Source organism: Vulpes lagopus, chromosome 1 (genome assembly GCF_018345385.1).
Source record: "Vulpes lagopus strain Blue_001 chromosome 1, ASM1834538v1, whole genome shotgun sequence".
In the NCBI taxonomy this organism is placed as follows: Eukaryota; Metazoa; Chordata; class Mammalia; order Carnivora; family Canidae; genus Vulpes; species Vulpes lagopus.
The window spans coordinates 159,344,634-159,371,899 of record NC_054824.1 but is presented as its reverse complement, the minus strand read 5'-3'; the positions used below and the strand labels follow the sequence as shown (position 1 = coordinate 159,371,899).

At 36.9% G+C, this 27,266-nt stretch overlaps 1 protein-coding gene and 1 long non-coding RNA gene across 9 annotated transcripts in view; one reads left to right on the top strand and one right to left on the bottom strand.

Moving 5' to 3' along the window:
• Window positions 1–27,266, bottom strand: part of DNM3 (dynamin 3) — a 545,518-nt gene that overhangs the window by 224,857 nt on the left and 293,395 nt on the right. The window lies entirely within an intron of this gene.
• LOC121489839 lies at window positions 20,636–26,479 on the top strand. Its single transcript, XR_005987434.1, has 2 exons — window positions 20,636–23,392; window positions 24,925–26,479. It is a non-coding gene; the product is annotated as an uncharacterized LOC121489839 (long non-coding RNA).

Below are 27,266 nucleotides of genomic sequence, written 5' to 3'. Positions count from 1 at the left end.
CAGAGACACAGGCAGAGGGAGAAGCAGACTCCATGCAGGGAGCCTGATGTGGGCTCAATCCCGGGACTCCAAGATTACGCCCCAGGCAGAAGGCAGGCGATAAACCACTGAGCCACCCAGGGATTCCCTCAGTACCCTGATTTTGATAAATTCTTTGAAGGTAAACTCTGTGCCTGTTTGTTCCATGTAAAATGCATGGATCTCAATTATGTAAAAGAACCATGAGGTTTTCTTTGTTAATAATGAGCAATTTTCAGTTTAAAATTCCGTATGAAATCAATCCTCTGCCATTTCCCTAGACCTAAAAATGAACTTCAGAATGATATAAATCTTTCTTGCTCCTTTTCAGTCTCAGAGCTCCCACTTTTAGCCACATCAGGATTTTAGAGCATGAAGGCAGGAAAAGTAGAAAGAAACTCAAATCGGTGAGTTCTATTCTTTAGTAGCTCCAATAAAACCAGTAAATATCAAAATGACTAGCCAAAAAAACAAAACAAAACAAAACAAAACAAAACAAAACAAAAACAAAATGACTAGCCAAAAAATTAAAAAATAAAAAATAAAAAACAACAACAAAAAAATGACTAGCCAAACAAAAAGATGTTGAGAGGGGAGAGGAACTGTAATCATTCATATTAACTGCAGAAACATTTATTTAAGCATATACTCTGTTCTAGGTGCCTTGCTTGTGCCAGACACTTGAAATACAAAGATGGACTAAAACCTTTGAAGGTATTCAGGTCTAATGGTGACTTGATATCTGTTGCTACAGATCACAGAGTTGGCAGCACATACTCCTGGAATTCAAAAAACCTGTATATGTGTATATCTGTAGATTCCCTGTGTAAAGTAACTACTATGATGGCAGATGTATTCGTTACAGTACACACAAATCCTATGTCATGAGGTGTGTGGGTGATGATGCATACATAGTGATTAAAAGTAGACATTGCTTGGAGAAGAAAAAGAACAATGACAGCAATAACACCAGAATGTGATTCCCAGGCAGTTAATGGCCTTTTTAAGTGAGGGCCTCAGTCATTATCATCCCACCAATCAACCAGAATCTTCAGTCTTAGTTTTTGCTTCATGCTTTGCTTTTCTTTCAGTCTCGCTCAGCACACATACACTGAGCACCACTGCATGTACTATTCTGAGTCCTTGGGATATAATGAAAAAAGACCAAGTGCCCATCCTCAAAGGGGCTTGCAGTCCAGAGGGGGAGCCAGACACACAACACAACAAACAGTACAGCATGATATTGCTGAATAAGATAGTGGTAAGGCCAGGATGCAGTGGGAGCCCCGATGAGAGACCCTCTGATGAAGTTGCCCAGGAGGAAAACAATAAAGGAATATTTTTATTTTGCTTCATATTCAAGCACCCAGCATAGTGCCTGGCACAAAAAAAGGTAACTGATAAAAGTTGGTGGAAGGAATAAATATTTGGAAGCACTGTGGAGAATTCAAAGATATAGAAATATCAACTACTGGCTTGGAGCAGCTTAAAAACTTAGTAGAGAGATGTTACAAAGTCATGTAAAATTAATACTAAAAATAGGGCTTTTGCTAAATAGAAGCACTGAAAGTTTATATGCAGGATTTGCTTTCAGGCATACTACCTTGGGCCACCGGTAGGCTGGGAAGGCTTCCTGGAAGGGACAAAATTTTAGGTGCTCTGCAGGGCTGCTGGAGATTTCATGAGATGGAAGTATGGAGGGATCCTTCAGGGAATCCCTGAAGGTCAGTGAGGACAGCAATTTGGCTAGAGATGTGGAACGGGGTGAATGGCAGCAACTTATAGACTGAGGCTAGATTTGAGAGATTTTAAATTCCAAGGCTTAAATATTTGAACCATATCTTATTAATTATAGGAAGTCACTGAAAGCTTTTGAGCAGTGTAGTAACTATATATATAGTTATAGTTATACATATATATATAATGAGAAATATCTTCATTCCCCTAAAAACATAATAATTTCATTTATTTTTTTCTGAAACACATTATTGTCTTGGTCTTTGGTTTTTGACTTTTTAAAAAAACTTTTTATTTCAACATAATTTTAGATTTACCAAAGAGTTGAGAACACAGTACATAGAGTTCCCATCTACACTTCACCCAATAAAGCCATATTTTTGAAAGATCAGTCTGGTTAAGGACCAGTTAGGTCTTTAACACATACATACATATAACCTGACTTACTAAGATTGCTTCTTTGGATAGGGCTGAAAATGGCTAACCACTGAAATTGGATCACAAATCTACATTGTAAACTTGGTTGAAATGACTCAATTGCATTTGTGCCAAGTCCTCAGCCTCCAGACAAAGAGCGGCATGTGCCCTTAGCATAAACACAAGGGATACATACCCTGGACTTTGAAACAAAAGCAGAGTAGAGCTGCAGTGTGGCTCATCCACTTCTCACTGCAGCCAGCACTACCAAGCCGGTGGTCCTCAAGAGAAAGTGCCCTTCAAAGACCATTCTGCCTACAACCAACCTCATACACTTTCTCCACCCCAGAAGGAAGAGTGCCTGTGGTTTGGTAGATGGTGCCATTCTTGCTAAGTGATGAACAGGACCCAGGGGCATGCATAGGTGTGGCTCTCCCTCTGGTTTATGTCTTCCCCATGCTTGGCATCTTCAGAGCCAACGCTCATTTTTTCCAGGACCAAACACGTCACTCTAGCTTAAGTCTTTCCTACAAGTGGAGTGTGATAAGAAGCAAAACTGTTGATATGGATGTTAGCATAAAGAGGCCTCCTTTAGTTTGAAGCTATCTGGGCCTCATCACCTCAGGAGAAGTCGCTGCTCCATATAGGTGGTCTGGCCCAGCCAGCCAGAGTTCTCTGCACTAGGGTTTGGGGCCAAATCCCCAGAAAATAACAAGGTGCCATTTTCCTTTTCTTTGCCATTATTCCTTCTTCAGAAACCATGAGGAGAGGATGCCTGGGTGGCTCAGCGGTTAAGCGCCTGCCTTCAGCCCAGGGCATAATCCTGGGGTCCCAGGATGAAGTCCCACATCAGGCTCCCTGCATGAAGCCTGCTTCATGCCTATGTCTCTGCCTCTCTCTTATGTCTCTCTCTGTGTCTCTCAGGGATAAATAAATAAAATCTTGAAAGAAAGAGAAAGAAAGAAGAAGAAAGAAAGAGAAAGAAAGAAAGAAAGAAAGAAAGAAAGAAAGAAAGAAAGAAAGAAAGAAAAGAAAAGAAAGAAAGAAGAAAGGAAGGAAGGAAGGAAGGAAGGAAGGAAGGAAGGAAGGAAGGAAGGAAGGAAGGAAGGAAGGAAGGAAGGAAGGAGAAAGAAACCATGAGGAGAGTTGTTGCTGTTGTCCCCAGAGATTTGGATATTTCTGGTCCTCTGGCCATCATACCAAGTAATAGTACCTTAAGCTGATCACAACCCTTAACACTGCCTATTGCTTTAGCTCACATTTTCTTCTATTGTACATAGAAGCTCTTAAAAATAAATGCTAACTTCCCCTTGTCCCTGTATCATGATAACAGCAAGTAGGGAGTTACCATTCTGTTGTTTCTAACTGTATTTTTTTTCTCACTTGAAAAAGTGGTTAATTCCATATAAAGTCTCAAGGACACACACCTGTTTGCATGAAGGGGCAGACTCCTATCAAATTTCCACTTATGTAAATGCTTTTAAAAAAGGATACATACTTCTCTATCAAAAGAATATTTAAAAAATTGGACAGGTATTCATTCGCAAAACACTCTCTATATCCATTACTCAGGTCACCTTACTCAAAGCTCTGAAAATGATGAAAAGAGTAACAAAACACTCTCATGTAATGATCTGAGAATAGCTTTAAAAAGATCGAAGTAAATTATTCTGGGAAACCTGACTTTTTTTTAGTTCTAAAAAACAATTATTTAGTATTATTAGATAACAGTTAGTAATGGCAATACACTATCATATAGTTCAAAATTCAAAAAATGTAAAAAGACACTCAAGGAAAAAGTATCTTTCTCACCCCTGGCTGAAGTAGAAGTATTTTTAAAGCAGGAGAAATACATTAGACATCTTTTTTTCCCTTCCCTTTTTTTTTGGGGGGGGGCCTATTTTGCATGTGTATTTGTGTTTCTGAGAAATGGTCACCATGACAACATCTTACTATAAGCTACCTAACATTAATAAGATCAGAATTTATTGCCAAATGTTTGGAATGATACTTTTTGAGTTCACAAATCATGAATTCTCTAAGTGAAATCTCAAAGCTGATAATCAAGCAACAACAGATATGCCATTGTATTATACCAGGTCTAAAGTATGTTCTTTATATAAAACTCCACATAAATAATCAAAAGCAGAGATTAGGCAAGAAATTATGCTTGTTTTTTCAGAGACAATAATAGTGTGTATTGCTGTTTCCTACCGTTATAAAAATTTTTACTAACATAAGTCCACGCCCTATATACATTTGTTGAGTGAATTCTTTGAAGTACCTGAGTAGCAAGAAATTTCACAAAATGATGGAGATAGATCAAACTAATTTTTCAACTCCTTTGCAAATATACTTTAACCAAAATATTGCCTTAGAAAATCATGCTTTTAGGAAATAAGATAACCAATCATCCAAGCAAAATGGATAAATCCCATTTTTACAAGATAACCACTGAGAGAAAATCCACAACCTATCATACGTAATAGTACCACCTGGAGTTTAACAGCAATCAGTTCCACAGAATGCTTTCTTTTTTGCTCAATCTCTCTGGTAGCAATTTACACTAATTTATTTTGTTTACTTTCCCTTGGAAGATGAAGTGTGGCTGAACATCCTTCTTCCACTGAAATCTAATTTACTTACAGACAGTTGATTTTAAGCTTCTTCCTCTGTCAAAACACCACCTTCTTTCTTTCTTTCTTTTCTTTCTTTCTTTCTTTCTTTCTTTCTTTCTTTCTTTCTTTCTTTCTTTCTTTTAAAGATTTTATTTATTCATGAGAGACACAGAGAGAGAGAGAGAGAGAGAGAGAGAAGCAGAGGGAGAAGCAGGCTCCATGCAGGGAGCCTGATGTGGGATTCGATTCCGGGACCCCAGGATCACACCCTGGGCTGAAGGCAGGCGCTAAACCACTGAGCCACCCAGGGATCCCACCACCTTCTTTTTTAAACCCAATCCCGCCTCCCTGCCCATCATACTGCCAGATTCCAACCCTGAATCATTTTCGTTGCTCATCTATGGTTCCCTCCTTAAATCTTTCAGATCTCTCATAAAATCTGAACATTGAAATGAGATCTAGTGGTCATATTCATTAAATAAGTATGACCAACGCCAAGTAGAGGGGAAACACAACATTATTCTTGGTTGATATGTATTGTATCTTCCCCTCACCTATTCAAGCAACACTCTTGACTGAATTCACATCACTATTATTTCCCTCTAATGTTGTGGTAAACTTTTTTTTTTAATTCTTAATAAGAAAAAAAATTCATAATGAGAATCTTACAATACTGAAGTTAGGTTGAGAAATGGGTCATGGCAACATTCAGGTTTTGCTTTGTTCTTTAGCCCTGTAGCATTCATTTGTTCTTCCTGAACTGCATTTTATTTTTCAGTTCATCATTTGATGGTACAAGTGCCACTTTGTATTTGAATCATAAAGGAGGTTAACATTACCCCCTAATTTAGTGTCATCCAAAACTAATGAACTTATTCTGAAGTTTGTCATCAAAATCACTGATAAAAAGAGTAAATAATCCAGTCCCCAAATCAAAGTTAATAAATTCATACAGTTTTAAACAGCATGTTTCAACCTATTCATAGAATTGCTCTGAGTCTTAAAAGTAATTCACCTTTTATACCACAGAACAGACTGCTTACTTTGCATAGTTCCTCAGTAGAAACTGACTAGGCACATTAGCTGATATTTTGCCACTATTTCACAGGGATGCTCAGAAAATTCATCAACAGGGAGTGTGCACGTTGCCAAATTCCTCTGCAGGATAACAGTGAAGTCAGAAATAGAGTCAAAAGTTTCCTAACAGTATTCTGTACTGTAGCACTCAGCTGATGAGTCCAGCATCCATTTCTTTTTTTTTTTTCAGCATCCATTTCTTAAAAATAGATTTCATGAGAATCATCTTAAAACTGAATCTCATTCACACTGAGGAGGTAAAGAAACATGTTTCTACATACTGCTAAATTTCTGAGGACCAATTCATGGGAAAAATAAGTTTAGTTCCATGTGAGGCAGGCTATACTCGGCATGGCTGAGTCTTGAGCTGAAACTCACTGAGAGAGGAACTGTCTGGCAGAAACACAGCAACAGAAGTCATTTGATGATAGAAAATTATTTTCAAGTAAAAGCTCATCTTTTGAAAAGATTATGTTGAAAAAAGCATGAGCCAATGAGGACATCTGAAAGTCTGATGAATCTAACAGGGTGCTTGCTCTTTCCTTTTCCTCCATCCAACCACCTTTTTGCGTAGCTTGACTAGTATAATGCTAAAAAAGGCAGAAATTACTAAGTAACATCAACAGGTCTCAAACTGCAAGATAATTTTCCAAAGGCAGTTGCGACCATTTAAGTTGACTAAAGTCATTTGTCTCACTTGCTTCTGTACCATATTTGTATGTGATCATGTGTACATTGCAGCCAGCACAACAGCTCTTATGTTTAAAGCTTGATAATGGGCATAAAAAGAGAACCATTAGAACAAGATCCCTGATTTCTACCCACACCAACATTATTTATTCAAAGGATTATGATTTTAATATTTAAAGCAATATCTAGTTTATCAAATCATGATGCTTATAACTGTAACTCAAAGAGTAGGATGTTAGGAAATCTTTTATTTAACAATAAGCACTTTTTAAAAGAAAGATCATATTTTCCTTTATTAAACTTCAAAATTATTATTTATATTTTATATTTTTTATTTCTCTCTGAAAACAAACCTCAGAGAATTTTATGTATGTAGTGTATACTTGGATTTTAAATTTGGACTTTACTATTTTATCATTGATTTGCTTCTATTGACTGGTAAGTTTTTTTCTTTTTCTTTTCCTTTTTTTTTTTTTTAAACCAAAAGTCCTTTGCCTGGCCCTCAAGGAATGTCATCATCCAATCCCGCTCTATTTACCCAATCTTGTGCCTCTTCTTCCCCTACTGGTGACTTCTGCTCTACACAGACTATCTTGAATATGTTCCAAGCCTGCCTCTTCCACTGACTCTTCCTTTTGTGTACATTCCTGTTCTTCTCCTTAACAGGAAAGTTCTCCTTTTTCCATATGTTTCTCCATAGCCACTCAATGTCAGTCATTGGCTTGCTCAGATCTTAAGCAAGTCTCTGGCACCAACTTCACCTCCTCCTACTCTTCCTCTCACTTTAATGGAGTGCTCCTGGCTTTCTGGCATACTCTTGCCTCAGTGCCTTTGCATATGCTATCCCCTCCATCTGAATGTCACACCCTTACCACCTACAAACATTTTCTCAAACATCATGCTTCCTAACCACCCTATTTAACTCTGCAACCCCATCCCAAGATTCTCTACTTCCTTTTCTTGCTTTATATTTTATTTTTTTCATTATACTGGACTGTCACAAGGATTGGAATTTTTGTTTGTTTTATTCACCATTGTATCTCCAGGTGCCTATAATAGTGTCTGGCACATATAAGTGCTTTAAATATCTGCTGAATAAATTCAGTGAATTTAATAAATGTTAATTACTTCTAAGGCCTTAAGTATAATAAATTAAATAAATTTATTGAAATTTGTGTTGATAAGTATTCCTTTGTTTAATCCTCCCAACCTTCTATGAAAAAGGTTCTATCATCACTCCACGTTTACAGATGGAAAAATGTAACATAGAGAGATCAAGTAAATTAACTACAGTTAAGTGACCAGTGTCAGTAGCAGCAACTACAAAAGAACAAGCTCTTTCACACCTCGCATGTCTTCTAACCTCCCCCAAATGCTCTTTTATTGGCTCTATCCTTATCACAAACTGTTGGCCATTTGCTAAAAAGAGTGAATTTATGTATGTATGTATGTATTGTATATTTATGTAGGTATGTATATACCTCTTTCTAAAAAAGAGTGTGAGGCAATTAGCCTTAGATATTATTTTCTTCTTGTAAGAAGGAGGAGGAGAAATGGGAGAGAGAAGTGAAAGAGGAAAAGCCTGTACTATCACACTTACCAACCGACATTAGGGAAAAGAAATACAGAACTCAGGGTTTGGCCCTAATGTCTTCTAGAAGTTATTAGCTAAGAAAAACACCCTGAATGATCTGGAACTTGAAAAGAAGTCAGTAATGGGCACCTAGGTGGCTCACTTGGTTAAGCATCAGCCTTCAGCTCAGGTCATGATCCTGGGGTCCTGGGATCAAGTCTCACATCAGGCTCCTTGCTCAGCAGGGAGCCTGCTTCTCCCTCTCCCTCTGTCTGCCACTCCTCCTGTTTGTTCTCTCTCTGTCAAATAGATACATAAAATCTTTAAAAAAGAAGAAAAGAGGGATCCCTGGGTGGCGCAGCGGTTTGGCGCCTGCCTTTGGCCCAGGGCACGATCCTGGAGACCCGGGATCGAATCCCACGTCAGGCTCCCGGTGCATGGAGCCTGCTTCTCCCTCCGCCTGTGTCTCTGCCTCTCTCTCTCTCTCTGTGACTATCATAAATAAATAAAAAATTAAAAAAAAAAAAGAAGAAAAGAAAGAAAAGAAGAAAGGAAAAGAAAAGAAAAGGAAAGGAAAGAAAAGAAAAGAAAAGAAAAGAAAAGAAAAGAAAAGAAAAGAAAAGAAGTCCATACTAAGTTTAGCCACTTAAAAATGAAAAGACTTCAAAAATACAAATTGCAGGCCCCTAGAAGCCCTGGGTCTATGAGCTCCACAGAGCCTGGCCCACAGGATGAGGTGGGAGTAAGACAAAGCTTGGTTCTGAAATTTTGAGTAGAAACAATAATACCAATGAGGCCAACTGAGCCAACATCCAAACCATACACACTGGTGTGGTCATATCAGGTTTTTATAGCCAACAGCAGTTCCAACTGGTTGGTGCCCCTACTCTACTTGTGAAGGATCTTGAAAATCATCCCTGAAGCTAACATTTATAAAGTGCTTAATAAATGCCAGGCACTATGCTGAGAGCTTTCAAAGATTAATTCATGCAATTCTCATAACTACTCCAAAATCACAAGGATGGCAAATAATGTTCCCAAGGACACACAGCAAAATGGTAGAGCTAAACACACACTCAGGCCACCTAGCTCTCTAGTCTGTTACTTCAATGAATCTGAGCATCTGTGTAAGTTTATATTATCTAAATCATTCTTTCTTCTCAACAATTGTCTTTGCCCTTTAAGTCATCCCAAACAAACTCTTTGAAGGCATGAATTTTGTGTTACTTATTTCTGTCTCTGGCACAGTGTCTATAACATGGTAGGAGTCTGACAAATGTTTATGAAATGAATGAGTGATCAGGAGAACAAATGAATGGAGTGACTAGAGCTTATTTTTATATCTGATTTGAAAAATGGCATTTTCTAAGACAAAAGACCCCTGGGCTATGAATGCAGGCTTAGACAAATTATGTATCAGTTATTAAGACAGGCCAGCTAAAAGTTTTCAGATTGGAGGTTAAAATAGGGAAACAACAACAAACAAACAAAACCCACCATTTTAAATAAAAGTAATTAAAATTAGCCTTAAATAACTCCACCTCCCTTTTCTACCACAAAGTAGGAAGGAAAGCTGTGGAAGGAAAACTTTTAACCCACTCAAGTATATGATGAACTTAATTTTATAATCTCCTTGATCTCACAGGCTTTTTCAAAGCACAAGGCCTACTGAATTTAGAAATGCATGCATGCCTGTGACTCCTGAGCATGGGTATACACAATCTGGTTATGTTTATTAAAGGGAAATCACAATTTGAATGATCGGTCTTTATGTTTTAAATATTAATGTCTCTGTTATTCACAATCCATTTTATTTCATCAGGTTTACTTCTTCTTAAATACTAACTTCATGACTTATTTAAATTGTATAAGGGCCACAAAATAGAAAACTAAAAAAGAATCTTCAGAATACTTCTCTGAAAATAAAAACAGTTTCAGCTCTTCTCCTTCTATCTGCCCCACTCATATACCTTTTCACATAGTTTTAAAAAATAGCTAACCTAAAACACGAGAGCAAAATTCTCCTATCCCTAGAAGGAATGATCTAGAACCAAGCCCAAAAAAGAGTTTTCCTGCTTCCTTTCTTTTTCTCACTCTGAAAATAATGTCTGCCTCTAAAGACTAGCATGAGACTTTCGTTTTAATTTCAACTGAAGCAAATGTTATGGCTGTGTTACTGCTCATCAACAGGAAGCAAAATTACTCATCCATTCCACTGAGATATCTAAAACTAGAAGATTCAACACATTTTCTCCCTTCTTAAAGGATCCTATGTGATGGGATTAAATTTCACAAATTTCAAAATACATTTACGATATGGGATTTTAAAATTTAATCCCTTTGCCATTCACTTTAGTTTTAAACAGCTTGTTTATCTTCTTTCTGCTAAGCACAAAATGCAGCGCAGAAATGGAAACCAGATTTCTTTATGTAGTGAATTTCATGTGGTTTCCACATTTCTCCTGGCAGTAGTTTCCCAGCAGACATTCATCTAAAAAATTCCTCCTGGTGATTTTTAAGTAAGATGGCATCTGCAGCATTTTGTGGCACGTTCTAAGCACACTCTCAAGCACAACAAATGGCCTGTGTATTCTAGCATTCTAATTGCAGTTTATATTTAAAGGCTTTGTAAAGGTAGATTAAAATGTTATGTATGTAAACTAGCAAGGGGACTTTTAGTGGTCTTGATTCTTACTCAGGAAGGAATTCTCCTTTTTTTGACTCCTCATTCAGGATAATCTCGGATCACTATGCATTTACTAGCGTGATTCCATATGAGAAGCCCTTGCACAGCAGACACAAACTACAGGCATGGCCCCTGCCCTCAGGGAGCTTATAACCAAGTGTGAAAAGTGATAAACATCAGAATAAGCCAGATTTCTCAATTCTTTGAGAAGAATCAGCAGAGCACAAACAACAAGTGGATGAATGAATGAAACAGACAATAAAGTCTAAATGGTTATCTGAAAATATTTGGTATGCAATATTTTTTGGAGCCATAAGAAAGCTGATTTAAAGCAAAACAGCATGATTAATCTAAAACTCTAACATTCTCTCTCCTCCCTTCCAAAAACATTTAATGTTTTGTTTTAAATCAAAAGTCACTGGCTCATAAGAGAATTATTTTAAAGGCCATAAGGAAGACAAAAAGCAATGTAATTTAGTTCAGGAGTTCTCTGTTTTTAAGCAATGCATCTGACTGAAAATGTGAAGAGAAAAAACAAAATCTTTTTAAATAGTTGAATACGTATTTCCCTGTTTCCTCAATTCCAGTACCTTCTGTGGTACTGTGTTCTGAAAAAAAACACAGGAAGAGTAGAAGCTGGAGAGAAGAGAAGAAAGCAATATAGTCTCACACTGAGCAAGAGAGGGGAGAAGGACAAGTAGAAAAGAGGAGGAGAAGGAAGGAATAAAAATGAGCAATAAACCCATTTTACTGAATACCGTGTGATCACTTGGTGGAGGTGTATTAACACATACCCAGTGGATGGACATTAACACATCACTGCCTTTTGACACAACTAGTTGAAATAATTCTCTGCTTTTCTTTTCCTTAAACATTCAGGGCTACCACAAAAATCACCAAGGGTAGAAAAATTTCTGCAACAGCACTGTAACCATCTGCCCCCAGGCACTGCCATGACAATTCTCCAAACCGTTGCCCTATAAATTACTGCAGAATGTTTTCAAAAGTATTCCAATTTATTTTACCCATATCATTTAATGCAGGCCATCTCCCAATGGCCTCCTTCCAACCACATCTCGTTTGACAAATCAGAAAATAGTAGAATTGATCTGGTACCAAACAATTCTGGTGCTCCTTCTCTTATACTTCAGTTGTATCCCAAAATACAAAGGTTGAATTATACTGTACACCTGAAACTAATATAAGACTGTTTGTAACTAGTGTAACTAAAACAAAAACTTTTTTTTTTTTAAATAGGCCCCATGCCCAGTGCAGAGCCCAATGTGGGGGTTGAACTCACAATCCTAAGACCAAGCCCAGAGCTGAGACAGAGTCAAGCACTTAACCAACTGAGCTGCCCAGGCACCCCTAAAACAGAAATTGAAATTTTTTTAAAAAAAGGTTTAGGTTCAAAGAAGTGTAACTTCTTCAAGAAAGATGAACTTTTGAAATACAATTAATTAAATCTGTACAACCATTAAATCACCAAACATCTTCTGCCCTAAGCATTGAGCGACTTGGCTTTAGTGTTTACACTGTGAATGTTAATTCAAAACGTGTATCTCATGCCCACAGTATGCACTGGTAAGTAAAGAGAATTGTATTATGAAAATTATCTTACATGGTTAAAATGACTTTCAGCATGGCCTCTCCAGTTTCCAACAGCACGCATAGTCACAAAAATTTATGGAAACTTTCCCTTATTGAATGTGAAGGAGATATGTGCCATGTACTGTGGGAATGGGAGTTGTAAGTGGAGAATTTGATATACTCAGGAAATCCTGCATATACATAATACACAGAGAAATACACTGAAAATGATCCAGTAGAGGAATGCAGCAAATGTGGCTCTTCATCTAAATGAGTCCGAATATACAACATATGATCTAAACAAAATCAAATTAAACAATAATAAAATAAAGTCAGAATCAACGTTAACAAATTGGATCCATGGGCAGCCCCAGTGGCTCAGCGGTTTAGTGCCGTCTTCAGCCCAGGGCGTGATCCTGGAGACCTGGGATCGAGTCCCACATCAGACTCCCTGCATAGAGCCTGCTTCTCCCTCTACCTGTGTCTCTGCCTTTCTCTCCTTCTGTGTCTCTCATGAATAAATAAAAAATCTTTAAAAAACAAAACAAAACAAAAAAACCCAAATTGGATTCAACCTAACCAGTATTAGCATTACCACATGACCAACACTGATTATTTTATGATCTGAATGCAAAGATGGAACTAAAATTAAGGCTGATTCAGAAAACATATAGGACAATATTTACTGGCAAATCACTTCCCACTAGCTTTCTTATGCTTTGTTAAAGGTTAAAACAAAATTAAGAACTGAACTTTCCAAAAATTAACCAAATAAAATGTGGTACTGAAACTGTCATGGTCTGAAACCATGAAAAAAGGGAGAGAAGCCCATTATCATCAACCTGGCTTCACTACGGACAAAGGCAATTCTACAAAAGTTGAAAGGTTCCTCTTAGGTCACTTATTATGGCTCCTGTTGTCTTCTCTGTTCAGAAAACTTGAAGGAAAAAAAACTAAACAAACAAACTATAAGTTCTTTTGGTTTTTTAGTGAGCTTCTCAGTAATATAATTTCACTAGGCCCTGAAAATGCAAGTTGAATTCTAAGTATAGGTTGTAGTGGACACACACCCTGGACCAGGTAGCACCTGGAGCCCACTCTAAACATTTTTCAGTGATGTCTGGATCTCTTAAAGAAAAAAAAAGCAAAAACTATTTAAAATTCTACTAGTTCTCCAGCAAAACATGCTAGTATTTCAAAAGCCATCATTATCCACTCTGGCCAATGAAATCCAAGACTACTTCTTTCTTGAAAAAAACCAAGGTGAAATGGAAAGGAAGTAAATTGTACCAGAGGAATACGTTCTGTTACAAAGCAGAGGTTGGGGGAAAACTGATCCAGTAGTACACAAAGTGTGTGTGCAGTTTTTGAATGCAAGCAGCAATACCCACCCCCCCCATAGAAATTGGTCCCCTTTAAATCTTGCATCTGCAAAATTATGAACACATTTCCTATCTAATTTATACTTGTTAACCTTCTATTGTTCCTGTAAAGCTCTGACAGGCACAATTTTTTTAAAAATGACTGAAATGTGCACACACTAAAACTAACATCTAAGATTACAAAAAACACTGAACACGTGCTAGCCTAAAAAAAAAGAAAAGGTTACTTTAAAAAGGGGAAAGAATTTGATTTTGATGTTAGTAATTCTCACATAAAGACCTGGTGTAGTTTAAATAGATATATATAGATACACACACACACACACACATCCATACACATTTATGTACACATATGTATTTTAATACATACATGAAAAACTATAATAAAAGTGGATAAACTCAAAAGAGAGTAAGGTCATGATGGGCTATTCAAAAAGATTCTCCAAAAGGTTATCTTAGGAGCGAGCTACCACTGCAGTGTTTTCAGAACAATGCTTGTTGCCTCTCTTTCAGAATCAAATATTTTCTTCTATTTTTACTTGTTTTACACATACATGGTTTATTTACCCCATGAGATTATAAACACCTTGGGGAAAATAACACACTTTATTCCTGAGCAGTACTTGCTATTGCTCGGGCTTTGGAGTCATAGTACCTAGCTTTGAATTGAGGGTCAGTAACTACGGGAAGATGGGAGCCTGACTGTGCCCTCAGAATAGTACCTGACCTGCAGGAGGCCCACTTCTGGGCCAGGCCCTGTACCAAGGTCTTATCACACATTAGGTTTTTTAGTCCTCAAAGAAACCCTATCTCAAAGATAAGGAACCCGGGGGCCTGAACAGTTAAATAATTGCCATGGTCCATAGGAAGTTGTGAGGCCAGAATTCAAACACATGTGGTCCAGTTCCAGAACGCTCACATTGTACTGCCTCCTGGAGCTTCTATTCCTTCATCTGTAACCAAAATCCTACCTTCAGGATTGTGGGATTACATTACATGTGAAAAACACTAGCACAGGGGCCTGATATAAATAAAGTAAGTGCTGGGGGCACCTTGGTGGCTCAATGGTTGAGCATCTACCTTTGGCTCAGTGTGTGATCCCGGGGTCCTGGGTTCAAGTCCCACATTGGGCTCCTGCAGGGAGCCTGCTTCTCCCTCTGCCTATGTCTCTGCCTCTTTCTCTGTGTCTCTCATGAATAAATAAATAAAATCTTTAAGAAAAATAAAATAAGTGCTCATAAAATATATCTAAGAAACAAAACAAATCTTTAAAAATGGAAAACTATACACTTTTCTTCCTCTACAGCTTTTCACTATATTCCTGAAGATCAGTGAAGTCATATAATCTGATTCTGTTTGGCCAATTGAAGCCATTTTTGGGTGATTAACATGCAAATAATATAAGTGTTTATAAACATAGGATTAATACTCATCTGCAACATGTAAATAACCTTTCAACATGAACTAATTTATACACAAAGTGCTTTTTTTCTTTTTCCTGTAAAAGTAAAGCAAATTCCCATGGTGGCATGAATAGAAGTATTTTAATGTGGTCTCATATGTCCCTTGAATAAATTCTCTGGAGTCTAAACAGAATTAAGAAGCCAGTTATTACAATATACTCAACTAAACAGATTTATGTGGGATCAAACCCTTTTAGCAACTCATATAATTTGTATTTCCACTTCTGAATATACCAAGGATTATGAATCCTAAAATAAAGATACTGTGCCACGTATTGTGCAAGTACGCTTATCATTGCTTAAAGACTTGGAGCTTCTGAAATGGCCTTCTAGGTAATTGCAGGTATTTTGAGTAAAGCAGAAAGCTTCCTTTCACACACAATTTCCTTGTAGCCAATATGCTTCACTTGAACCCCCAGTCACAGAAAGGAGACTTTCTGTATCCCTGCAAAAAAGTGGCTCTGAGTCTTCATGTAATGGACATAGAGACTTCTTTTTCTTTACGATATCATGCATGCACATTTCTGAGTCATACTAAGGAAATAAAATATTGGTGATGCCAAAAGACATCAGGAGGCAATATTCTAAAATTGTCAGTGACCCGAGGACACCATATTTCTCTTGTCCAAGTGAGCCAGTGCTCATTTTAAAGTCTGATTGTAACGTGGAATTCAATGGGAGCTCCTAGCTCATAGCATTCAGATGATGCCCGTCAGCTCTTAGGGGCTGCAGCAGGCAGCAGACTGCATTCCTAGTACGCTCTCACTTAAAATCTGCCTGGGAAGGCCAGCGCCAATTTTCCTATCCCTTTATCTTGCCTTCCCCTAAAGATTTCAAGACAGTGCTTGAAATTTTACTGGAGTCATAAATCACATATTTACCTTCATGAGACTGGTTTTCAATAGAGCCAGTTTTTAAGGTTCGTCTGCAGGATGTATTATGTTACTAAAATATAGAAATGGCTGCTGTGCACGACACTGGGTAGTAAGGCTCAAAGTTCGTAACATTATCTTCCTCAATTGATTTGAGGAAAGAATGTTCATAAAATACATACTGCTTTTGGTTAGAGGCTGATTTCTAAATAAACAGACTCAGCAATGGAAATTCTACAGACAGGCAAAACAAAACATGCCTTAGTAAATGTACATTTTAAAATCAACTCTCACAATCTCCGCCTTTCGCAAGCTTTTTGAAGACTGTAAAATCGGTTGCATTACATTTATGATTTATAGCTGTTCTAATGTAACTTCTTTTTCAGTTGCTGAAGGAAAATCTGTTGCCTCTTCTGGACTATTTCTCCTCCATTTCACAGTCTCTTGATGTTGCATCTCTGCCTGAGAGAGCACCTCACTGCAAGTGATCTGAAGGCAGCCATTTGACTCAGGGAGGGAGAGAAAAGAGGAGAGCCTTGCTACAACAAATCTCCCAGTCCCTTTGGGCCCTAACAAAATAGGAAATGCTAGTAATTAGGGGATTGCATTGCCACCAATTAAAAAAAAAAAACCCAAGTGTTAATCCACACAACATAAGTCAAACTAAGTGGGTCTATCTTTCCTAATTTGTGATGAACTGGGGTCAACTAGATTTTTATCTCAAATACAGACTGGGAAGGAGAAAACAAGAAGAAAGGAAACATCACAACTTGGTTAGATCCTGCTTTTCACACAAGATTATATGACCGATAGCTACACAGGATGCTTCCAGAAGATTACGAGGCCAAAAATAAGCAAGGAAATATGGCTGGCCCAAATGTTCACATTTATTTCTAAAAGAATAGTGCAATCCGATACACAACGGCAGTACATCTATATCCAGGTTTCACATTTAAGATTAAAAAATAAGATCGTTTTAATTCTCGAATGACTGTCATGATAAAGGTTTGACTAGAAACCATACGTGTACTATGTAGCTTTTATTCATTCTTTCAACCAGATGCTGAATGGCCTGCGACAGTCCACTTGAAGTATAAAGATAGCAACCCTGCCTTCAATTAGCTTACATTCTATTTGGGGAAAAATCCAAATATGTGAAATATTTGGTGACATTTCAGTACAAAACTAAGAGAAGGCAGCAGATAATTAACAAATGAATAACAGGAAACAAAATTGCTATAAGAATTCTGTAGGGGAAAAATGGTCTCTGTGGGCTGACAATATGCTTTGGGGGTACAGGGTTAGTAAAAAGCTGAGTTCTGCCACTTACTGTTATTCCACGAAGCGATATGCTTAACTTCCAGCCTCGTCCTCATTATTGATAATAGGAATGACTACAGTACCCACTACATAAGGTTAATTACATTGTATATGGAAAGATTTTGTAATCTGTAAAGAAGCTATAAATGGCTATTGAGAAAGTGGTAAAAGGAATCACACAAAACTGTTACCACTAATTTGGGAGAACAGAGAGAGTTAGGAGGATGGAAGGGAAGATGATTAACTTTTTTTCCTTATATACTTTCTATTGTTTGAACTTTTATAGTGCCTGAGCACTAATTTTATAACAAAAAAAAAGTTAAAGCTATATAAATACTATCTGAGGTAGAGAGTCTAAATACTACCTGTGACACCATATCTGGATGTCACAAAATACTCTATTGTAAACATTAGTAACCCTGTTCCTTTATGAGTACATGGAAACAAGACTCAGTCCTGGTTTCAATTTGAGAATTTCTAAAGTCATAAAAATGTGCCAAGTTTGGGAATGATAACCAACTGAAACAGTTTTTTCTTTCCATCACATTTTAAAACAGAGCAAATTTTATAGTGACCTCAAACATCCATTGATTCAAACAATCACTTTGGTCAATGTGTTTTGAAATAGCGAGTTAAATAACATTAATTCTCAAAGGCGAGTCTTTCTGGGGCATAACTGCGCTCTTTAGAGCCTGCCTCATCAGGTATTTAACTGATAACTTTACAGACAGAGGAAAGGTCCTCAGGCCATTTCCAAATGAATGCCAAGGGCTTTCCACAGAGGCATGGAAGATTTTATAAACTGAATTTGATCACCAATTAGCATTTTTAACTTTAGAAGTAGGTGTGAGCTCTTCTAGGGCAGGAATCATATCTTCTTAATCTTTATATGCCCAGTCCCTGGCATTGTGATCAGCATACGAGGAAGCAATAATAAATATTTATTGAACTTATTTGAAGGAAAGTTAACTCTGAAGCATTTTAGTCACCTGGAAACCCAAGGAGACGGGCACATATGCCAAGAACTAAACCTGTATAATTGCATTCTGTAGAAAATCACTTAAAGTACTTCAGTAACAGTAAAGATAAGTATGAATTTGAGTTCCCTGAATAAAACTTCAAAAAATTCCCTTTGTGAGAAAGAATCTCTCCTACAATTGAGAACTATAGATGTGTGAACTGAGATGAAATCATGGAGCAGTTTGATCAGAGCAACCTTTCATCTGCCTTACCCAAAATTTCCAAGGCATGTTTCATCGATATAAATAGAAGAGGGCAGAGGGAAGGCTTTCACTATTTGTGGCAGAAAGAAGCCCACACCTGGAATGCTGGATTCCTGGCTGACTATTGTACCACTGGCTCATGGCTCCTCTATGACGATTTATGAATAAACATATAGGTGCTGAGAAAGAACAGAGTTGGGTATCTACATGTAGCAAGACTGTTAGATTGTATGTAGTCATGTGTCTATTTCCAGTCTTATATAAGCAGTGATGGGGTGGGAGGGGGTAAGGAGTTGGGGCATCCTGGGCTTGTTCAGGCATTATGGGATGGGCCCTATACAAATAAGTATGGAAGTGGAAGTAAGTGATAGGAAGTAATCCCTCTGTCTTCCGCTGAGAGTTTAAATCCCTCTATGAATGATATACCCAATGCTAAAATCTCTTTGTTCCACCCAAAATTACTGGATAATTCATTTTTATCTTATTTAATCTTCCTCCCAAGGTGACCAGGGCTTGCCAAACTTTAGATTCCATTAATGGTATATGTTAATTCAAGAGGATGTTTCATGATAAGTGAAAGCTTTAAGGAAGCTCTCACTTGAAGCTTTTTGAAACATTTAACCCAATATATTTAAAAGAGTAGATTTTTTTCTGCTTCTAAAAAGTATTGCATGAGGCCAGTAGAAATGAATTGCTCTAGTTGTAATTCTTTAAAGATTACTAAATTTCATAGTTTGGCTACTCAAATTATATTTGGAAGCTACCTAGGAATTCTCTCACATTTTGATCTCTGGAAGGGTAATTAATCAAGCTCTTGTTTTGGATAACTCGAACTTTAATCAGAATCCTACGGGGCAGGGATGACAGTCACAGGGCTGTATACTCCGAATATTCAAGAGAATATATAATTGAAAACAAGCAACAACAGGAAAAGAAACATAGATGCCAGTGGGTTGATATGTTATAACCTTTGCTCTACCAGTACTTGGCAAATTTCAACAGTTTTAGTTAACCAGAGATAAAAACTATAAACAGTGGAATACCATTAAAATTAAAAAAAAAAAAAAGGATTCACACAAAATCAAGAATTAGCAGTGAAAAAGAATGCTGTACTTAAGAGCATGCATCTACCAGAGGCAATTTGTTCGAAGACTGAAGTCGTTATTTCATAGTGGAGGTTTGAAATCAAAACTTTAAAGTTTCTTTAGGTCAAGCTATAGCACAGCATTCAGAGAGCCAGCCAAAATCGCTGAGGGAAACGAGGAAGGCCACATGTGGAACTAATTACTCATGTAGAGGCCATGACAAAGAACATTTCTCCAGACTTTTCATGGGGGCTTCACTTTCAGGAAGTTGCTATAATTACTGTTCAAGTCTAGAGCAGCCTGCAAGCCGCTGACAGATCCAACAGACGAGGAGGAGGAGGGAAAGGGAGAGAGAGAGAGAGAGAGAAAAAAAATGAACTTATCTGCCCTTTTGACGAGTGAAATACCAGAAAATAAAGTACCACAGGAAAGCTCAAAAAAGTTCACAAATGAGCCCTGACTTCCAGCGTTCAACTCTGTGTTTACTTTTTTTTTTTTTTTTTTTTTTTTTTTTTATCTATCCTCTATCTTCAAATGACTTTCCTAGCCTGGATCGGACAGCAAATTTGTACTTCGACACTAACTCACTTTCAGTTGGCCACAGCAGAACTGTACATCTCGACTCTTTTTTTTACAGCTTTTCCATACTGAGGCCCACTTCCTGCCCAGTTGAGGAAAAAAATCTGGCCTGAAGATGAAATGACTGCTTAACATTACACTAAAACATCTGGTACCATTTTATGCACAGACCCATGTCTGAGAGCAGGCGATTCTAGCGGTCTCTCCAGCGGCACAGCGCATACCCAAACCTCCCCAGGGTGACATCATCCCATATATGGACTCTCCAGCCCAGCCCTCCCCCTTTTCCTGGTCCTAAATTCATTGCCAGTTCCCCAGTCTGCAGCAAATGTGCCACGTCAAGACTGGAAATCACAGCCCTTGAGTGTGTCTCAGTCAGTGCAACAGAATTCAGGGGGGAAAGCCGAATGCAACCCCCGGTGCAGGAAGGGAGGCTTTTCCCAAAGACCGGGAGAGGATTTTAAGTACATAGATGGAAGCTTCTGGAGATCCTGCTCCGTCGCCCCAGTGTTCAGACTACCTGTTCAGGACAATGCCGTTGTACAGTAGTCTGCACATTGGTTAGACTGGGCAAGGGACAGCATCGCCATGGACGGATGGGGACGAGAGTGGCTGTTTCCAAGGAGAAGACTTTTGTTTGCTTTTTCCAATCTCATACCCCATGTTTTTCTTCACAGGTTTTGCACACTAGGGACCCAGAAGCCCTCGGGGACACTGCTGAGAAAGGACTGCTCGGAAGAAGACCTGTGGGTAAGGCCTTCCTGACTGCTCACCTGGTCTGTGCCCAGGAGAGCCGAGGTGGGGAGCCAATGATTTGCGTTCACGTGCGAGACAGACAGACGTACATGTATGATGGAGAGCTATGCCTTTAGCTTTGAAAGAGGAACAGTATGTGGTATAGAGCGATTTACTGTATTGATACTGGATTTCTGAAGATTTAGAAGTCAGGGATTTCCTTAAGTTTAAAGTTTTTCCCACTTCCAAATGAAATATGGAAACACTCCAAACACTTAAGAATAATTTAATGAGGCTAGTTTTTAACTGTTGAAATGGATAATCCAAAGACCTGAAAGCTTATTTGAGTAAGGGCTGTCGGAGAACTTGTAACATTCCCGGGTTGGATCCATTTTGCTTCAAAGGAAAGAATATTAGCTATTTTTAAAATGCTATCTGAATAGTGCTTTTTTTTTTTTTTTCAAAATTTACTTACATAATATAAATCCCAGGAATAGTAGTATCTAACAATAAAAGAAGAGGCTGCCAAGCTTTTGCCCACCAGACAATGCAGATGGGACTGACCCAGGAAAGCGCGCCAACCCAGAACTTAGTCAGCAACTGATGAAGTCGGAGAATAGAAGAAACCAAACCTCTGTCTTCAGATATCCCAGTATATATATATATATATATATATATATATATACATACATATCTGTGTTACAGTTTTGTTTTTTAGTTTTTTTTTTCCAATCCTAAAATGGTTGATAATTGTTGGTCAGCTGAGACCTCATGCCTATATTTTACAATGCTTCTATTTCTCGGAGCATTTAAAATGATAAGGTACTTTGTCTAGAAACCCACTGATAAAAAAGGAATTTGTAAACGAAGGCAAAGTTTTCTTTGGTCAGTTTCCAGCTGTCCTGGAGGTGAAGGGGGGTGGGGAGGAAGGTGGGAGGGAGGAAAACCCTCAAGCTGAATGAAATCCCAATAGAGAGAATAATAGAGAAAGTCTGGGTTGCAATATGATCCATGCTAAACTTTAAAGGTGGGCCTCTTAAAGAAAGTTCTGGAGAAACGTTACTGCCTCACCCCTAATTCCTCCAGCCCCCAATTATATCAACTCCCAAACAATTCTATATAATGAAAACATCTGTTCTATAGGCTTTTATGAAAAAAAACCAATGTGCTCTCTTTTGTCCTCCTTTAATTCTTTAAAATTTTAGTGGTTCCTGAACAAATCCTTTTCTAAATTGTACATTTTGCAATAATTCAAAAATTGTCACAAGTTCTCTTTTGCGAAACATTTTATTACAAAAGGTTCCCCAAGTTATCTTTTGTGAAAACAATTTACTTTTAAAATTACCCTTTTGATCATCCCCCAACTGGCATAAAGAACATATAAGCTTCCTATTCATAGTTTTTAGTTAAAACATAAAAAGCAAGGATAAATTTACTTATCTTCTCCATTTAGATGATATAATAAAGTCACCCTTTGTTTTTTCTATTGTGACTTGGAGGCTTCCATATTAACTATTTTTAATAGAACAAGAGATGTTTAAAACCTATATAATTTCTTTTTCACAATGAAACTGGAAAAAAAACTTTACTAGGTAATTACGGAAGCTTATTTTCTCAAAAAATTATATTTTTACTAATTGATGGACTTACTGAGGAAGAAAAATAGCTATAAGGGACTTTGGCAATGTTTAAATTTTTCTGAATTTTTTTTAACTCTGTAGAAATGACAAAATTTCATAACTTGCTTTCATTTCATGTATATTGAATTCAAATGTCTTTCTTCATGTTAACTGGTCTTTTTGTTTCTACGAAATTAACCATCGCTGGTTGCCCACCAATTTTCTCCCTCAGGATGACTTTTAGTCTAGAGATAGAGGGGACCCGATGGTGTCCTTGGCAGAAGTACAGGAATAGGAACATAAGAAATAATTTGTAGAGGGGTAGCCGAGGAGTGCCTGCAAGTGCTCGGTGGAGTCCTGACAACCCATTTTTGATGCAAACTTTTAACAAATGAAAAGGAATCACACTTATTTTTAAATTGCATGAGCTAAATCAAGAATCAAATGTAAAAGCTCATTTTATAAACTCCTGCTCACTGAAGGCAGGACAGGATGGTCCTTAATGCGCTGGTATATATACCAGCATGTATACACACATATCATAAAATAACACCTTATCTATTTTCAGGGTAATTAGAGCAATGTTTAACTTTATTTTGATATTACTTTATAAGGCGATATACAAATATTTTAGAGGTCATGGGATCTATTCCAGAGGAAAGTAACCAACAGTGACATCTTCAACTAAAACTACCCCTGGATATGATGGTAAGTACTAAAATTAAACTTTGTACATTGTCAGAAAGAGAAATATGTCTGCAGGGTCTGTCCAAACTGCATTTCAGGAAAGCTTAGTAGTTATTTTTTGTTTCAATGCATGGATGCCTGGTAAGTTAGGCTAGGTGCTGGGTTAAAAGGAAAACTTTTTCTGCCATCTAACAGAAATGAAACGTAGGGCCTTACCTTCAACACCATCAATCTGTAAGTGGAAGAGGATCAATATAAAACAGTTTATATTTTCCAACCTCATTCCCTATTTTTTAAGCCCCAGATCTCACAATCAAAGAAAGTTTGTTTATAGTGGGACAAAATTTCTTACTGATCACTTTCTTGCAATTAGTCAATATGTTTAACGCTCTCCCTGCTTGGCATGTCTGTCTTTCGGCCCAGATAATAGTGTTTATGTTTTTTAAAGACCAAAATATACTGTCTACCCCCACCTCTCGCCTTACAGACCACCCAAGTTTTTCACGCCGTGGGAAAAAGCTTAGGCATAAAATGTCTAATGAAAGAATTTTTCCTTTTTTTTTTAAAGGAAATAAAAGGAAAATACAACTTGATAATGTGAAAAAGTTCACTCAACCACCAGCGTCCATCCTTAAGAGAAGTCAAAGCTTGCAATTACCCTACAACAGCTCTGTTCTTTAAAAACAACCTATTTTCCTCTTTTCTAAGGAGAATATCCCACCCCTCACAATAGTGTCCAAATAATAACTAAGTGACCATTACTCAGAAATCCCAACTTAAAATAACTAGGAGGTCAGGGCTTTAACCTGAAGGGAGACAAGAAATTGTCTTCAATGAAGACAGAAATTTTCCTACTTGGTTTCTTCTTTTTACTTTTTTGTGCTGTAAATTAGGTCAAGAGAAATATTTACCCAAGTTTTGAAGGTCTCTTATTAAAAAGTTTTATCAGTTTTAATAAATAGAGATAATGAAGTAAATTAAGGAAAATCATTAAATCTTCATATTGGACTTCCTGACCTATCGTGACAGCCAGTTTCCTGAAGTTGCTCTGGTCTAATTTTGCTGTGAAGTACTTAGAAGATAATTCTTCCATTGTATTTTTTCCTTAAGATAATAAATAAAAGACAAAAGAAAACAAAGTGTAATAATCGTATTAAAATTACATGGTACGATAATAATGTAAATAGCTCTTTTATATTTTCGTTAGCATTTTAAGTGTTAATGAATTGATAGTCACTCTAGCTGAGAGATGGAAAAAAACTCTTAAATTTTTTTTCAGCCTTTGGTCTTTTTAACAAGATTAAGGGCAGATTCAACATAACAATGAAGTATGCATATGCCACATAGTTACTGTAATTGTAGTTTAAAAAACTATTAGAAACATTAATTGTCCACAAGTCTTATAAATAGTCATTTTTTAGCAAGATTTCTCCCCCTGAAAAAAAGTTACGGTTTTTCAGGCTCAAATATTTTTGGATATCTTGTTTTATTAGAACTGTTTCATATTAAGATATAACATATAAACTCACAAATATTTCTTTCTATTTTTTCAGGTTGCATGCATCATTCCTTTAATTGAGCAGAGTTAACTGGATCAAATTATTTATGGGAGAGAGGGAAAGCTATACAGAATTACAGTAATTTTTAATTTCCACCAATATACTCTTTGTAAGTGAATCACTCTAAATATTTTCTGTTACACTGAATGCAGCAACAATAACAAAGTAGTTTCATAAGGTATTTGTTTCTACATACTCTGACCTTGTAATTATCTAAATAGCAGCCAAGTTTACTGACATTTTTGATTCTGTCAGAAAAAAAAAGTTCTCTACTCAGAATGATGACCAGAAACAGAATCAGATATTTATTTTCTTGAAATCAAATAAATAAATGGAAAATTGCACCTATCAACTCTTTGTTAAAACTGTACCATATCTAATCAATGCATAAAAGTTCAGATGTGTAGAAAACTGTAATTTTTTCAGTCTCTAAGAACATTTTCCTCTCCAAAAAGTTTCTATTTGCTATTTTCTCAGAATTTTATAATTAAAGGGAAATAACAAACTACGAATTTGCTTTAAAATTCTTTGGAAAAATATCCCAAACTATACACTCCTTGGACCATAAGATTTTGTTTTGTTTTTGAAGAAATCCCACTTATTGGAATTTTGACTATCTAAATATTTTGTGTTTTAAAGGGCAGGGGAACTTATTAAATACCTCTATGGATGTGAATTGATCGTTTATAATAAAAAGCCAGTAGAGTTATCCTTGAGTCACCAGAATTACATTTTCTAACTGTATTTAACACCATTAACTCTTTCTTATACAAATTATAAGAAAACTTTTCAAAGGGTATGGTTTTACTTTTTGGATATGAAATAAAGTTTCCTTTTCTGTGTTTAAGGAAATTTTCTGTAACTGTACTGCACTACCAATGTCCAAAACACATTCTGAGCATCACCATGGGTAACAACTTCTTACTTTATACCCTTTTGATAAATGGCACGGTGCTGTAGCTAAGGTGGAGCATGTAAGCTCACACAGCTTTTTATTTGGTCTTCACATCCATATGTAAATACTTCGCGTTAAAAAGAATATGAGAAATTTAACTAAGTTCTCACTGCTTTACGAAGTATTGGCAAAAATACATCCCCTTATAAAATCCCACTATCAAAGCATCGGATACCAAAGTTGGCTGGTTGAATTGCCAAATACATTAGGCTCATTAATTATTTTGAAAATGGCTGCTGTTTCCATGTAAACGACAAGTTTCTTTTTCATGGGCTGGGCTATGGTACTTATCTACTACAAGAAACATGTATAAACATAGTCTTTATCTTTAACTTCAGTTTTAAAATATGCAGAGTTTTTGTGAAGAGGAAAAACATCTGGTTCAATTACTCTGAACTCTGACTGCATGTGGGCCAGTAATAATAATATGAATTGGATTTAAGAATAAACCTTGTGCTTAATCTTTTTTTTTTTTGTTTTGTTTTTTTCCTTAAAATTTCAATGTGAGTTTTCTGTTAAGTCCATTATCCATGTTAGCACATTTGGAACAAATGTAAAAGTGTACTTTCTGAATAAAGTCAAAAGTCTAACTTGTTTTAGTTCCCTAATGTTTTAATGTTTAATTCTATTGTGTGTTTTTCTCCCTTTCCCCTCACCCTCCAAAATCACCAAATCTGGAAAACAGACTGATTGTATCTGCCCATGAGCAAAGGAAACCCGAAGGAACCAAGGGCCTGGCTGGACGGAGTTGTCATGTGTCTGCCTGTCTACACTTGCTGTGCAGAACATCCGCTCACCTGTACAGCAGGCACAGACAGGCAGTCACATGACAACCCAGCCTGAATGACAACCAGCCATTGAAAGAAAGCAGCCCTCACACCATAGCATCTACACCAAGAGCTACAACCAAAATGAGGGGCGCGGGGGCCTGGGTTTTTAATCTGTTGGTTTAATACTTAATTCGTATGTATTATTTTATTATTATATTTTGATTCAAATATTGAAACCCACCAAAAGTAAAGTGAGTGGTGCTTATGAAATATAATAAAACCCATTTCTGAAAATGTTCCTGTGCTTTCTATAGTTCTCTTTTCCTAATTGTTGTCAGTAAATTACTACCCTTGACATTAATTGTACACAGCTTTGCAGAACCCCATAATCAATATGACAAAACAATATAACTTCAGTCTAATGCTTGACAGAGAAGAAATGATTCCAATAATTCTACTACAAAAACTAAGTTTAATTTTCTGTATCATGATTTTTTAAGAGAGAGAAGGAGAAAAGAAAAAGAGGGAAGAGATAATGTTTCAGGGGATCATGTATTTTGAGTTAATACTACCAGTTTGGGTCTGGGTAAAACATAGCAAAAAGAGTATTT